Source organism: Oryzias latipes, chromosome 9 (genome assembly GCF_002234675.1).
Source record: "Oryzias latipes chromosome 9, ASM223467v1".
Lineage (NCBI taxonomy): Eukaryota > Metazoa > Chordata > Actinopteri > Beloniformes > Adrianichthyidae > Oryzias > Oryzias latipes.
This window is the reverse complement of record NC_019867.2, coordinates 12,718,505-12,735,572: the sequence shown is the minus strand read 5'-3', so window position 1 is coordinate 12,735,572 and position 17,068 is coordinate 12,718,505.

Here is a 17,068-nt window from a genome sequence, read left to right as displayed (position 1 = left end):
TCCAGCCATGGATGAAGTTTATTGCAACATTTCCTTCAGATTTTGTCAAAAAATGCCCACCAAACAGTAGGTTGTGTTGCCATCCCATAATAATTTCAAAACGTATGTTGAAGTCCAAAGCCTTGTGAGCATTTCAATGTTTGAACGGTGCCTCTAGCTGAAAGCATGTTAAAGTTATATTGCTTGAAAGCAACAAAGGTTTTCAAGGATTCTCCATGTATTTAAATGAAGCAAAAATCTTGGAAAATCCTGGAAAATCTTTGAATATCTTGAAAAGTTCAAAGATTTGAAAGACTAAAAGTCGTAGCTGAAAGGAATAAGCTGAAAAGGTTGAACATTGTAATAGTAGAAGGATTAAAATACGTGAAAGTTTGAAGAAGTTTAAAATTGCCTCACATTTTGGCACAAAATGGCCGCCAAACTGTAGGTGGTGTTGCCATCCCATAATAATTTTGAACCTTATGTTGAAGTCCAAAACCTTGTGAACATTTCAATATTTGAACGGTGTCTCTAGCCAAAAGAATGTTAAAGTTACAATTGTTTAAAGAAGCAAAGGTGTGGCCAATGGAGCAAAAACATTGGAAAATCTGGGAATATCCGGGAATATCTGGAAAAGTTCAAAGATTTGAAGGACCAAAAGTCATAGCTGAAAGGAATAAGATGAAAGGGTTGAACATTGTAATAGTAGAATGGTTAAAATAGGTGAAAGTTTGAAGAAGTTTAAAATTGCCTCACATTTTGGCACAAAATGGCCGCCAAACTGTAGGTGGTGTTGCCATCCCATAATAATTTTGAGCCTTATGTTGAAGTCCAAAACCTTGTGAACATTTCAATATTTGAACGGTGTCTCTAGCCAAAAGAATGTTAAAGTTACAATTGTTTAAAGAAGCAGAGGTGTGGCCAATGGAGCAAAAAGATTGGAAAATCCAGGAATATCCGGGAATAAATGGAAAAGTTCAGGGATTTCAAGGACCAAAATGTCATAGCTAGAATAAGATGAAAGAGCTGAACATTTTCATAGTCGAACGGTTAAAATAGGTGAAAAATTGTAGAAGGAGTTTAACTGTGAACTTCTGAACGAAAAATTCTCCATGTATTTCAATGGAGCAAAAATTCCCGGAAAACCTGGAATATCTTAAAAAGTAAAAGGATTTGAAAAACCAAAAGTCATAGCAGAAATAAGATGAAAGAGATGAACATTTTAAAAGTTGAACGGTAAAAATCGGTTAAAAATTGTAGAAGGAGTTAAGTGCCGAAAAACGGCGGAAGATAGCATAAGAGGAAAACAAATGTAACACTAGAAGGAGCTGCATTTCCAGAAGAAAATGCAGGGTTGAATGCTGTACTGCTGAATGAAAGCTGAATTAGCTGAAGAAATGGCTGAACTGTACTGGAAGAACCATGAAAAGTTAAAGGTGCAAAAGTCCTAGCAGGAATAAGCTGAAAAAGTTGAAGATTGTAATAGTAGAATGGCTGAAATAGGTCAAAATTTGTAGGACTTAAGCATGAAAGCTGAAATTGTTGAAAAAATGGCTGAATTGTTGAAAATTTGAAGATGTTGCTAAAATGGATAAAAGTACTAGCATTGGAATCAGCATCATCAACTGACTCCAAAAAACACGTTGTTTGAGAATATTATATTGGTAAAAGCTACATGTTCTAAGTTGATAGAAAATCCACTCTTTTCAAAATGGCGGCTTTTCTATTGATTTTATCTCCATAGCAACCATTTTATGTTTGGGTCGCCTGGAGATGAGGAACAAATCAACGTCGGTTTCAGATGAATCGGAAAAAGTAAACTTTTGGACGTCCTTAGCAACGAGCTTTGTTTGCTAACCACGCCCACATTCCTTATATGTCCAGATCCAGTGAATTTCAATATGTTCAGTTCCAGCCATGGATGAAGTTTATTGCAACATTTGCTTCAGATTTTGTCAAAAAATGCCCACCAAACAGTAGGTTGTGTTGCCATCCCATAATAATTTCAAAACGTATGTTGAAGTCCAAAGCCTTGTGAGCATTTCAATGTTTGAACGGTGCCTCTAGCTGAAAGCTTGTTAAAGTTATAATGCTTGAAAGCAACAAAGGTTTTCAAGGATTCTCCATGTATTTAAATGAAGCAAAAATCTTGGAAAATCCTGGAAAATCTTGGAATATCTTGAAAAGTTCAAAGATTTGAAAGACTAAAAGTCGTAGCTGAAAGGAATAAGCTGAAAGGGTTGAACATTGTAATAGTAGAAGGATTAAAATACGTGAAAGTTTGAAGAAGTTTAAAATTGCCTCACATTTTGGCACAAAATGGCCGCCAAACTGTAGGTGGTGTTGCCATCCCATAATAATTTTGAACTTTATGTTGAAGTCCAAAACCTTGTGAACATTTCAATATTTGAACGGTGTCTCTAGCCAAAAGAATGTTAAAGTTACAATTGTTTAAAGAAGCAAAGGTGTGGCCAATGGAGCAAAAAGATTGGAAAATCTGGGAATATCCGGGAATATCTGGAAAAGTTCAAGGATTTGAAGGACCAAAAGTCATAGCTGAAAGGAATAAGCTGAAAGGGTTGAACATTGTAATAGTAGAATGGTAAAAATAGGTGAAAGTTTGAAGAAGTTTAAAATTGCCTCACATTTTGGCACAAAATGGCCGCCAAACTGTAGGTGGTGTTGCCATCCCATAATAATTTTGAACCTTATGTTGAAGTCCAAAACCTTGTGAACATTTCAATATTTGAACGGTGTCTCTAGCCAAAAGAATGTTAAAGTTACAATTGTTTAAAGAAGCAAAGTTGTGGCCAATGGAGCAAAAAGATTGGAAAATCTGGGAATATCCGGGAATATCTGGAAAAGTTCAAAGATTTGAAGGACCAAAAGTCATAGCTGAAAGGAATAAGATGAAAGGGTTGAACATTGTAATAGTAGAATGGTTAAAATAGGTGAAAGTTTGAAGAAGTTTAAAATTGCCTCACATTTTGGCACAAAATGGCCGCCAAACTGTAGGTGGTGTTGCCATCCCATAATAATTTTGAGCCTTATGTTGAAGTCCAAAACCTTGTGAACATTTCAATATTTGAACGGTGTCTCTAGCCAAAAGAATGTTAAAGTTACAATTGTTTAAAGAAGCAGAGGTGTGGCCAATGGAGCAAAAAGATTGGAAAATCCAGGAATATCCGGGAATAAATGGAAAAGTTCAGGGATTTCAAGGACCAAAATGTCATAGCTAGAATAAGATGAAAGAGCTGAACATTTTCATAGTCGAACGGTTAAAATAGGTGAAAAATTGTAGAAGGAGTTTAACTGTGAACTTCTGAACGAAAAATTCTCCATGTATTTCAATGGAGCAAAAATTCCCGGAAAACCTGGAATATCTTAAAAAGTAAAAGGATTTGAAAAACCAAAAGTCATAGCAGAAATAAGATGAAAGAGATGAACATTTTAAAAGTTGAACGGTAAAAATCGGTTAAAAATTGTAGAAGGAGTTAAGTGCCGAAAAACGGCGGAAGATAGCATAAGAGGAAAACAAATGTAACACTAGAAGGAGCTGCATTTCCAGAAGAAAATGCAGGGTTGAATGCTGTATTGCTGAATGAAAGCAGAAATATGATGAAAAAGCTGAACATTGTAAAAGTAGAATGTCTAAAATAGGTCAAACATTGTAGAAGGAGTTAAGCATGAAAGCTGAAATTGTTCAAAAAAATGGTTGAACTGTCCTGCAAAATCCTGAAATATTTTGAAAAGTTAAAGGACCACAAGTCAAAGGTGAACATTGTAAAAGTAGAATGACCAAAACAGGTCAAAATTTGTAGACGGAGTTAAGCATGAAAGCTGGAAATGTTGAAAAAATGGAGGTACTGTTGAAAATTTGAAGATGATGCTAAAATGGCTTAAAGTGCCAGCATTGGAATCAGCATCATCAACTGACTCAAAAAAACAATTTTTTTGAGAATATCATATTGGTAAAAGCTACATGTCTAAGTTGACAGAAAATCCACTTTTTTCAAAATGGCGGCTTTTCTATTAATTTTATCTCCATAGCAACCATTTTATGTTTGGGTCGCCTGGGGATGACGAACAAATCAACGTCAGTTTCAGACAAATTGGAAAAAGTAAACCTTTGGACGTCCTTAGCAACGAAGTTTGTTTGCTAACCACGCCCACATTCCTTATATGTCCAGATCCAGTGAATTTCAATATGTTCAGTTCCAGCCATGGATGAAGTTTATTGCAATATTTGCTTCAGATTTTGTCATAAAAGTCCACCAACAGTAGGTTGTGTCGACATCCCATAATGATTTCTCAACGTATTTTATCGTCCAAATCCTTGTGATCATTTTAATGTTTGAACGGTGTCTCTAGCTACAAGTATGTTGAAGTTATATTCGTTTAAAGAAACAATGGTTTCAGATTTGAAAAACACAAAATGGCTGCCAAACAGTCTCCATCCCATAATGACATCGAATCTTGATGTTGTAATCCAAAGCACTGATGATTTGACAGTAAAAGTGGAGTCACCTCCTCCAGTAGGGAGCATCCTGTCAAATGCTGAGCCTTATGATTAATTCTCTCAACTATGAATGTGCCGTTAGTCTTAGCACACTCATCCATGAATAATGGAGAGATATTTTGATCATCAGCTAGCAAACTGAATGATACAGCATTTTATTGCCATTTAGACACTAACATATCTGGTGTAAAAACATGATAGTGACTTCTCGTAACAGCCACCTAACTCATGGTTTGGGAATCAACACTTTCCCATGAGCCTTAGCGGCCGTGGGCGGGGCTAAGGCCCGGGTCCCAACGCTTGTCCACAAGATGGCTGCGGAGCACATGTTTGAACTGCAGCTTCCAGCTACGAGGAGGAAAATAAAAAATACATCCAAACTAACTTAGATTTGCTCCCACTGTTTTTTCTAACATACATTGAGTGTTTGTGCGTGTGCTTAAGCTGCTCTGATCATTTTAACGTTAGAATGGTGTCTCTAGCTAAAATTGTGTGGAAGCTGTTATGGTTGGAAGTAGCAAAGGTTTTCATGATTGAAAAAAAGCTGAATTTGTGGATGAAATGGCTCAACTGTCCTGGAAAATCCTGGAAAATCCCTAAAAGTTGAAGGATAAAAAGTCAAAACTTATGAGTAACCCCAACTCAAAGAAAATTCTTCCATGTAACGAAATCTAATTGAATTAGTCAAACTGAATTTTATCAAGAAAGGCAAGGTAAAAAACCATGCAGAAAAAGTCTGATGCCAGAAACGAACTCAGAACCTCAGTATTATAAACCTGCTTACTTAGCCACTGAGCTATCACTTTTGTGATGACGAAATGCAGCCGGTATAAATTAATAAGGCTCGTATATAACTTCTCAATGCATTTTAATAGGGCAAAAATTCCCGGAAAAACTGGAATATCTTAAAAAGTACAAGGATTTGAAAAACCAAAAGTCATAGCAGTAATAAGCTGAAAGAGCTAAACATTTTAAAAGCTGAACGGTTTTAATAGGTTAAAAATTGTAGAAGGAGTTAAGTGCCGAAAAACGGTGGAAGATAGCATAAGAGGAAAACAAATGTAACACTAGAAGGAGCTGCATTTCCAGAAGAAAATGCAGGGTTGAATGCTGTATTGCTGAATGAAAGCAGAAATATGATGAAAAAGCGGAACATTGTAAAAGTAGAATGTCTAAAATAGGTCAAACATTGTAGAAGGAGTTAAGCATGAAAGCTGTAATTGTTGAAAAAATGGCTGAAATTTCCTGGAATATTTTGAAAAATTAAAGCACCAAAAGTCAAAGGTGAACATTGTAAAAGTAGAATGACCAAAACGGATCAAAATTTGTAGACGGAGTTAAGCATGAAAGTTGAAATTGTTGAAAAAATGGATGTACGGTTGAAAATTTGAAGATGATGCTAAAATGGCTAAAAGTGCTAGCATCAGCATCATCAACTGACTCAAAAAATCACATTGTTTAAGAGTGTCATGTTGGTAAAAGCTACATGTTCTAAGTTGACAGAAAATCCACTTTTTTCAAAATGGCGGCTTTTCTATTGATTTTATCTCCATAGCAACCATTTTATGTTTGGGTCGCCTGGAGATGAGGAACAAATCAACGTCGGTTTCAGATGAATCGGAAAAAGTAAACTTTTGGACGTCCTTAGCAACGAGCTTTGTTTGCTAACCACGCCCACATTCCTTATATGTCCAGATCCAGTGAATTTCAATATGTTCAGTTCCAGCCATGGATGAAGTTTATTGCAACATTTGCTTCAGATTTTGTCAAAAAATACCCACCAAACAGTAGGTTGTGTTGCCATCCCATAATAATTTCAAAACGTATGTTGAAGTCCAAAGCCTTGTGAGCATTTCAATGTTTGAACGGTGCCTCTAGCTGAAAGCTTGTTAAAGTTATAATGCTTGAAAGCAACAAAGGTTTTCAAGGATTCTCCATGTATTTAAATGAAGCAAAAATCTTGGAAAATCCTGGAAAATCTTGGAATATCTTGAAAAGTTCAAAGATTTGAAAGACTAAAAGTCGTAGCTGAAAGGAATAAGCTGAAAGGGTTGAACATTGTAATAGTAGAAGGATTAAAATACGTGAAAGTTTGAAGAAGTTTAAAATTGCCTCACATTTTGGCACAAAATGGCCGCCAAACTGTAGGTGGTGTTGCCATCCCATAATCATTTTTAAACCTTATGTTGAAATCCAAAACCTTGTGAACATTTCAATATTTGAACGGTTTCTCTAGCCAAAAGAATGTTAAAGTTACAATTGTTTAAAGAAGCAAAGGTGTGGCCAATGGAGCAAAAACATTGGAAAATCTGGGAATATCCGGGAATATCTGGAAAAGTTCAAAGATTTGAAGGACCAAAAGTCATAGCTGAAAGGAATAAGATGAAAGGGTTGAACATTGTAATAGTAGAATGGTAAAAATAGGTGAAAGTTTGAAGAAGTTTGAAAATGCCTCACATTTTGGCACAAAATGGCCGCCAAACTGTAGGTGGTGTTGCCATCCCATAATAATTTTTAAACCTTATGTTGAAATCCAAAACCTTGTGAACATTTCAATATTTGAACGGTGTCTCTAGCCAAAAGAATGTTAAAGTTACAATTGTTTAAAGAAGCAAAGGTGTGGCCAATGGAGCAAAAAGATTGGAAAATCTGGGAATATCCGGGAATATCTGGAAAAGTTCAAGGATTTGAAGGACCAAAAGTCATAGCTGAAAGGAATAAGATGAAAGGGTTGAACATTGTAATAGTAGAATGGTAAAAATAGTTGAAAGTTTGAAGAAGTTTAAAATTGCCTCACATTTTGGCACAAAATGGCCGCCAAACTGTAGGTGGTGTTGCCATCCCATAATAATTTTGAACCTTATCTTAAAGTCCAAAACCTTGTGAACATTTCAATATTTGAACGGTGTCGCTAGCCAAAAGAATGTTAAAGTTACAATTGTTTAAAGAAGCAAAGGTGTGGCCAATGGAGCAAAAACATTGGAAAATTCAGGAATATCCGGGAATAAATGGAAAAGTTCAGGGATTTGAAGAACCAAAATGTCATAGCTAGAATAAGATGAAAGAGCTGAACATTTTCATAGTCGAACGGTTAAAAGAGGTGAAAAATTGTAGAAGGAGTTTAACTGTGAACTTCTGAACGAAAAATTCTCCATGTATTTCAATGGAGCAAAAATTCCCGGAAAACCTGGAATATCTTAAAAAGTAAAAGGATTTGAAAAACCAAAAGTCATAGCACTAATAAGCAGAAAGAGCTGAACATTTTAAAAGTTGAATGGTTACAATCGGTTAAAAATTGTAGAAGGAGTTAAGCGGCGAAAAACGGCGGAAGATAGGCGTAAAGAATAAATAAAGAGAAACAGGAAAACAAAGGGTTGAATGCTTTACAGCATTCAACCAACTAGAAGGAGCTGCATTTCCAAAAGAAAATGCAGGGTTGAATGCTGTATTGCTGAATGAAAGCAGAAATATGATGAAAAAGCTGAACATTGTAAAAGTAGATTGACCAAAACAGGTCAAAATTTGTAGATGGAGTTAAGCATGAAAGCTGAAATTGTTGAAAAAATGGATGTACTGTTGAAAATTTGAAGATGATGCTAAAATGGCTAAAAGTGCTAGCATCAGCATCATCAACTGACTCAAAAAACCACATTGTTTAAGAGTATCATATTGGTAAAAGCTACATGTTCTAAGTTGACAGAAAATCCACTTTTTTCAAAATGGCGGCTTTCCTATTGATTTTATCTCCATAGCAACCATTTTATGTTTCGGTCGCCTGGGGATGTCAAAAAATGCCCACCAAACAGTAGGTTGTGTTGCCATCCCATAATAATTTCAAAATGTATGTTGAAGTCCAAAGCCTTGTGAGCATTTCAATGTTTGAACGGTGCCTCTAGCTGAAAGCATGTTAAAGTTATAATGCTTGAAAGCAACAAAGGTTTTCAAGGATTCTCCATGTATTTAAATGAAGCAAAAATCTTGGAAAATCCTTGAAAATCTTGGAATATCTTGAAAAGTTCAAAGATTTGAAAGACTAAAAGTCGTAGCTGAAAGGAATAAGCTGAAAGGGTTGAACATTGTAATAGTAGAAGGATTAAAATACGTGAAAGTTTGAAGAAGTTTAAAATTGCTTCACATTTTGGCACAAAATGGCCGCCAAACTGTAGGTGGTGTTGCCATCCCATAATAATTTTGAGCCTTATGTTGAAGTCCAAAACCTTGTGAACATTTCAATATTTGAACGGTGTCTCTAGCCAAAAGAATGTTAAAGTTACAATTGTTTAAAGAAGCAAAGGTGTGGCCAATGGAGCAAAAACATTGGAAAATCTGGGAATATCCGGGAATATCTTGAAAAGTTCAAAGATTTGAAAGACTAAAAGTCGTAGCTGAAAGGAATAAGCTGAAAGGGTTGAACATTGTAATAGTAGAAGGATTAAAATACGTGAAAGTTTGAAGAAGTTTAAAATTGCTTCACATTTTGGCACAAAATGGCCGCCAAACTGTAGGTGGTGTTGCCATCCCATAATAATTTTGAACCTTATGTTGAAGTCCAAAACCTTGTGAACATTTCAATATTTGAACGGTGTCTCTAGCCAAAAGAATGTTAAAGTTACAATTGTTTAAAGAAGCAAAGGTGTGGCCAATGGAGCAAAAACATTGGAAAATCTGGGAATATCCGGGAATATCTTGAAAAGTTCAAAGATTTGAAGGACCAAAAGTCATAGCTGAAAGGAATAAGATGAAAGGGTTGAACATTGTAATAGTAGAATGGTAAAAATAGGTGAAAGTTTGAAGAAGTTTAAAATTGCCTCACATTTTGGCACAAAATGGCCGCCAAACTGTAGGTGGTGTTGCCATCCCATAATAATTTTGAACCTTATGTTGAAGTCCAAAACCTTGTGAACATTTCAATATTTGAACGGTGTCTCTAGCCAAAAGAATGTTAAAGTTACAATTGTTTAAAGAAGCAAAGGTGTGGCCAATGGAGCAAAAACATTGGAAAATCTGGGAATATCCAGGAATATCTGGAAAAGTTCAAGGATTTGAAGGACCAAAAGTCATAGCTGAAAGGAATAAGATGAAAGGGTTGAACATTGTAATAGTAGAATAGTAAAAATAGGTGAAAGTTTGAAGAAGTTTAAAATTGCCTCACATTTTGGCACAAAATGGCCGCCAAACTGTAGGTGGTGTTGCCATCCCATAATAATTTTGAGCCTTATGTTGAAGTCCAAAACCTTGTGAACATTTCAATATTTGAACGGTGTCTCTAGCCAAAAGAATGTTAAAGTTACAATTGTTTAAAGAAGCAAAGGTGTGGCCAATGGAGCAAAAACATTGGAAAATCTGGGAATATCCGGGAATATCTGGAAAAGTTCAAGGATTTGAAGAACAAAATGCCATAGCTAGAATAACATGAAAGAGCTGAACATTTTCATAGTCGAACGGTTAAAATAGGTGAAAAATTGTAGGAGTTTAACTGTGAACTTCTGCACGAAAAATTTTCCATGTATTTCAATGGAGCAAAAATTCCCGGAAAACCTGGAATATCTTAAAAAGTAAAAGGATTTGAAAAACCAAAAGTCATAGCACAAATAAGCACAAAGAGCTGAACATTTTAAAAGTTGAATGGTTACAATCGGTTAAAAATTGTAGAAGGAGTTAAGCGGCGAAAAACGGCGGAAGATAGGCGTAAAGAATAATAAATAAAGAGAAACAGGAAAACAAAGGGTTGAATGCTTTACAGCATTCAACCAATAAATAAAGAGAAACAGGAAAACAAAGGGTTGAATTCTTTACAGCATTCAACCAATAATAATAACTAGAAAGTCTGCATTTCCAGAAGAAAATGCAGGGTTGAATGCTGTACTGCTGAATGAAAGCTGATCGGAACATCGGAAAGACATGGGAAGGCTGGGGAAGGGAGCCACAATATCCCTATTGAAAGGTTTGAAACACCAAAAAATGGTGGATGAAACTTTAGTAAAAGAAAAGAAAATGCACGTTTGACTGGTGTTTTCCTGAAGAAAAATGAAACTGATAATAAAAAAAGTTTTAAATTAAGTAATAATGAAAGTTGACCATACATAAAGTTTTAAAAAAAGCACTATAACAAAAACATTATTTTGGTATAGGCAAATGAAACCTGGTCTTTTTTTGTAAAGGTTTGTGAAATGATATGAAATGGCTGAGATGACCAAAAACAAAAGACGTAAAACAATTTTTTGTAAAGGATGGTGAACCCAGGTCTTAAACTGGCTACCCTGCAACAGCAGCCCCCTTCTTAAACCACTGTACTATTGCTTGGGTGATACAATAAGGACATATAACCTTTATAATGCAAAAACATAAAGAAGGTTTCACAGATTTAGGTGTCAACCAGGGGTCGGGATTCTTTTTGGCTGAGAGAGCCATGAACACCATACATTTTTAAATGTAATTACATGAGAGCCATACAATATGTTTAAGTGAATGTGTGAATTTTATGTAATTTCAACAATTTTAAAGTACAAAATGTCTGTGTATTATTTCTTAATATCATTGTGATGCTGTTGCTATTAATGATAAGTATTTCTGCGGCGTGGGGCTTTTTGCAGCGCATTAAGCAGTGGAAAGCTGCCGGCACCGCGCGATCCGCCGCGGATGCGCTGCGAAAAGCCCCGTGCCACGGATCGCGTGGTACCGCCGGGCATCGCTTCGCACCGCATGATCCTCTCTTGAAATAATGTGGGTCACTAGAAAACTGCAGACAAAGTAGCCATCATTCGGATCTGCGGTGTCAAATTAGCAGTCAGTGTGACAGGAAGCGCGATTCAAGTTTTGATGATCAACTGGTCTGCGTGTCAGCTTTTTCATTTCTTCCCACTGTTGGCTCGCCAGCTCCGCTTGTCGCCGGCGACACAGTCACCGCTGTGTGGTGTTATTATAGAGTGTCATCACAAAACGGAAGAAGAAAATAAATGATGGATCTTGTTAACTAAGCAGGTCTTGACATCTCGTTCTTACAACTGGACCGACAGAACACGCTGACACGCTCCGGTGAAACGCTCCGATGAAACGCTTTGTCTACGACCCAGATGTGGTCATCAAAAGAGCCAGTTGGATCGCGAGGGTTCCCGACCCCTGGTCTAAACGGTGATAATTTGTGTGGGAAAAAAGGTTTAAATTAAGAAATAATCAAAGTTGACCATAAATAAAGTTAAAAAGAAAAGCAAACTAAAAAAAATATATATTTTTGTAAAAGCTGATGAGCCGGGTCTTGAACCGGCGAGCTTCTGCAGGGGGGGGGGGGGTTCCTATGTATTTCTATGGTGGGAAAAATCCTGGACAACCTGGAATATCTGGAAAAGTACAAGTATTTGAAAGACCAAAAGTAAAATAGGTGAAGAAGTGTAAAAGAAGTTAAACACAAGGATTCCCAATGTATTTTAATGGAGCAGTAATTCTGGAAAATCCTAGAATTTCTTTAAAAGTTGAAGGTTTAAAGGTCCAAAAGTAATAGCAGTAATAAGTTGAAAGAATTGAACATTTTTTAAGTTGGATGGTAGAAAAATTTGAAGTGTCCGAACGGGGGGTCGAACCGGGAACCTCTTGCGCCATAACTTCCCAATGCATTTTAATAGGGCAAAAATTCCCGGAAAAACTGGAATATCTTAAAAAGTACAAGGATTTGAAAAACCAAAAGTCATAGCTGGAATAAGCTGAAAGAGCTGAACGTTTTAATAGTTGAATGGTTAAAATTGGATAAAAGCTGTAGGAGGAGTTAGGTGCCAAAAAACGGCGGAAGATACCATAAATAAATAAAGAGAAACAGGAAAACAAAGGGTTGAATGCTTTACAGCATTCAACCAAATAAAGAGAAACAGGAAAACAAAGGGTTGAATGCTTTACAGCATTCAACCAACTAGAAGGAGCTGCATTTCCAGAAGAAAATGCAGGGTTGAATGCTGTAGTGCTGAATGAAAGCTGAATTAGCTGAAGAAATGGCTGAACTGTACTGGAAAAACCTTGAAAAGGTAAAGGTACAAAAGTCCTAGCAGGAATAAGCTGAAAAAGTTGAACATTGTAATAGTAGAATGGCTAAAATAGGTCAAAGTTTGTAGAAGGAGTTAAGCATTAAAGCTGAAATTGTTGAAAAAATGGATGTACTGTTGAAAATTTGAAGATGATGCTAATATGGCTAAAAGTGCTAGCATCAGCATCATCAACTGACTCAAAAAACCAAATTGTTTAAGAGTATCATATTGGTAAAAGCTACATGTTCTAAGTTGACAGAAAATCCACTTTTTTCAAAATGGCGGCTTTTCTATTAATTTTATCTCCATAGCAACCATTTTAGGTTTGGGTCGGCATGGGATGACGAACAAATCGACGTCAGTTTCAGACAAATTGGAAAAAGTAAACCTTTGGACGTCCTTAGCAACGAAGTTTGTTGGCTAACCACGCCCACATTCCTTATATGTCCAGATCCAGTGAATTTCAATCTGTTCAGTTTCAGCCATGGATTAAGTTTATTGCAATATTTGCTTCAGATTTTGTCATAAAAAGGCCACCAACATTAGGTTGTGTCGACATCCCATAATGATTTCTAAACGTATTTTATTGTCCAAAGCCTTGTGATCATTTTAATGTTTGAATGGTGTCTCTAGCTACAAGTATGTTGAAGTTATATTCTTTTAAAGAAAGAAAAGCTTCAGATTTGACAAACACAATATGGCTGCCAATCATTCTCCATCCCACAATGACTTCAAACCTTGATGTTATAATCCAAAGCACCAATCATTTGATAGTTAAAGTAGAGTCACGTCCTGCAGAAGAAGACATTCTGGCTAATGCTGAGCCTCAAGATCAATTCTCTCAACTATGCATGCACCATTAGTCTTTGCACACACATCCATGTATAATGGAGAGATATATTGATCATCAGCTAGCTAGCTGAATGATACAGCATTATATTTTCATTAAACCACTAACTTATGTGGTGCAAAAACATGATAGTCACTTCTCGTAACAGCCACCTAACTCATGGTTTGGGAGTCAAGACTTTCCCATGAGCCTTCACTTTTGAAAAGTCGCAGGATTTGAAGGACCAAAGTGGTGGTAAAAAAAAATTTGGAGGTAAAAAAATTGTAAAAGCAGTTAAACAAGGCATGAAATTATTAAAAAATGGCTGAATTAATGAAAATTTGAAGATTTGAAGGAAAGGAATGAGCTAGCTGTTTCATACAATGGTTAAAGTAAGTAAAAACCTATAAAAGAAGTTTAGCACAAGGATTCTCTATGTATTTTAATGGAGCAAAAAATCCTGGAAAATCCTGGAATATCTTAAAAAGTTCAATGATTTGAATGACCAAAAGTAATAACTGTAATAAGTTGAAAGAGTTTAACATTTTAAAAGTAAAATGGTAAAAAATTTTGAAGCGTCCGAACCGGGTGTCGAACCGGACGCCTCGTGCATCATAACTTCCCAATGCATTTTAATAGGGCAAAAATTCCCGGAAAAACTGGAATATCTTAAAAAGTACAAGGATTAGAAGTACCAAAAGTCATAGCAATAATAAGCTGAAAAAGCTGAACATTTTAAAAGTTGAATGGTAAAAATCGGTTAAAAATTGTAGAAGTAGTTAAGTGTCAAAAAACGGCGGAAGATAGTATAAATAATAATAATAAATAAAGAGAAACAGGAAAACAAAGGGTTGAATGCTTTATAGCATTCAACCAATAATAATAAATAAAGAGAAACAGGAAAACAAAGGGTTGAATGCTTTACAGCATTCAACCAATAAAGAGAAACAGAAAAACAAAGGGTTGAATGCTTTACAGCAGCTTTACAGCATTCAACCAACAAAGGGTTGAATGCTATACAGCATTCAACCAAAGATCCATCTTAATTACAGATGCACGATTAAGTTCAAACCTCAAATTTTTTAAATTTTATTTGGGTCACAGTTATGTTTCAGTCTGATATGACTTGTGTATTACGAAACAACAAGACCTACTAATTCAGAAAAATCCTTTTTTTTTTTATTTGGTAATCATTAACAATGGAGAAGAAGTTTTCCGTCGGCTCATACTAAGCCTTGTGTAATATAATAAAACATGAAGAATAAATCTTTCTTAAATTTAGCACAATTGTTTAGCACTTTCAAACACACTGGGGATGAAACGTTTTACTTTCCCCATAATTCAGTTTAATGGTGTCACATGCGGTTATATTTTCAATCCAGAATTGTGGCGTCCCTAGTCTTATCAGTGGAAACTGTATTTCAAAACAAAGTACATAACAGGACTAACTAAGGTTATCATAAGTTCATAAATCAATGCTTTGATGAAGTTTAGAAGAGGAAAGAGATCAACTACTGTCATCTTTGGAGATGTGGTTGTGTGGGAGGTGCTGGTAGAATGCTGTTGGTTTGCCCTGTGCCAAGCCGCTTTGTCTCTGTCAGACTTGACTGATGAGGTGGGAGGTTTGTGCATGGGGGGGGCTTTGACCCGCAGTACTCTCACCTCAGGGTCCTTAAAACTGGAGAGGTTTCATTTGAAGGAAGTTTTTTTGCAACAACTCATCAATTCTTTAAAAGTGCAGACGCAGACCGGCTGCTTGGGCTTGCTAATTTTTCATCTCAGAATGGGCAAAAGTGAGGATTTTGTTCGTCTTAGCTCAACTTTTCGACTTTTCAAGAGTTTTGAAGCCAAAATGTAATCCGGTTCTTGAATGACCCTTTTTTATTACAAGTGTATTCTTAAATATAAAAACAAAAAGAATTTACAAAGTAATGAATAGTCTTAGAAAGCTTTTTAAATCGTGAGAGGTGTGTTCATGGGGTAAGATTACTGTCAAAATGCAACGTATGCTCATAGGCAAAGTTCTGCACTTTGAGAGAAAAAAACTGTGTAGAAAGTATCAATTTTTTAAAATGACCCCTAATGCCTACAAACATTTTAATCTGGGAACTTTTTGAAATGAAGTTCTTACATATTCTCTCTTTAATATATTTTATGCAAAATCTGGATTTGAAAATGAAAAAGAAAATATGCTGAAGGGGAAAAAGTTTTTTTTTTTCATTGTTGCGATCATATCAGTCCAGGCCAGGTCATTCTGCTCACACTGGCTTGTTTTTTTTGGAGTTTGGTTTTCTCTGATAGTGTGTTTATCTGAAGGCAGCAGCAGAAGACTTGAGTCTGTCTGGTGTGGAGGCAAACAGACACACTTGGCTGTTCGTGCCTGGTCATTAACAATGCTGTGGCGCTGAGCTCAGCTAATTGAACAGACAGAGATGAATCGAGACTTTGCACTCTGCTGCGTCTGCGTGCTGCAGTTAGTGTGTGTTTGTGTTTTTGTGTGTGTGCGTGCTCTGGTGTTCACAGCTGTACTGTTATCTGTGCACAAAGTTAAGAATGTGTAGCAAAACTGTCTGACTTTGGAAATCTGCCTGTGTTGGGTCCTGATACGCTGTTCAAGCATCTGTTAAGTTCACAACAGTTAATAATGCAGCAGCGAGTAAACCAAACACACATCCTCTCTGAATATGGAAGAAGTCAGCAGTCCTATTCACTATGTGTTGTGCTTTAAACACAAAGATAATCAAAAAGCTTTAATATGCTGTGTAGGCCAAAATGAAAAAAAAAAAGCTTTAAGCAAGACGAATCATAACATGCCGCATTTCCCTAAGCTAACCTAAGTTAAGTTAAGTTATTGCCGATCAGATGAAAAGCTTTCACTGTTGGATCTGTTCAAATTTAAGTACACTTGTACAAACAAATTATTTTTTTACAAAATTTGAAACATAAACAATATTATGATTAGGTTTTAGGATAATTGCTTTTAGCAAATTTTAACTCCTGCAGAATAAAATAAAAGGTTTAGTCTGTGGTTTCATTTCTTTCTTCTTTGGGGTGAAAGACCAGCAAAAGCAAAGATCTGAGAAGCGTTTGTGAGCGTATCACCTCATTGTTTAATTGTGAGCAGGAGGGGAAAAGGGGAAAGTGCAGAGAGATGGCTGATGTCAGCACTGCCTCTGGCCTCTTTCAGTGTCTGTTTCACTAATGAAGAGCTCTGACTCAGTCACTGATTAGAGCCCACATCAACAAGGAGCTTAACGGGTCAAACACATGATCGCATTTCTTTGACCAACCGCACTGAGACCATTTCCCCACTGTGATCGAATCAGGGTTGCAGTATGATGATGTTATTGCTGGCTAACAGACTGATAGAGAGCCCTTGAACCAGTCATCTGTTATCTTGTGCTTGTGTGTGAACTCTCACAAACGTGTCTTGCAGTCCACTGATACTGTCACAAGAGGACTCCAAGCACCAAAAGTCTCACTCCGGCCATTGTTTATCCTCTAAAGACATTAGAGTTCCTCAACTGTCCTTATAAAAGTAGATTTGTTGCTGTTGGCTTTGGCAACACTTGATTGGGTTCAATTTCAGGATTGCCTCCTCCAATTCACTTTAAAATAAAATTGACGTGCATTTTTGTAGCGTTCAAACGCAAATCTTTTGACATTTTATTGCCTTTTTTGCATCCAGTGGCATATAGCACCAAAAAAAGTCTTGCAAGATTTTGTATT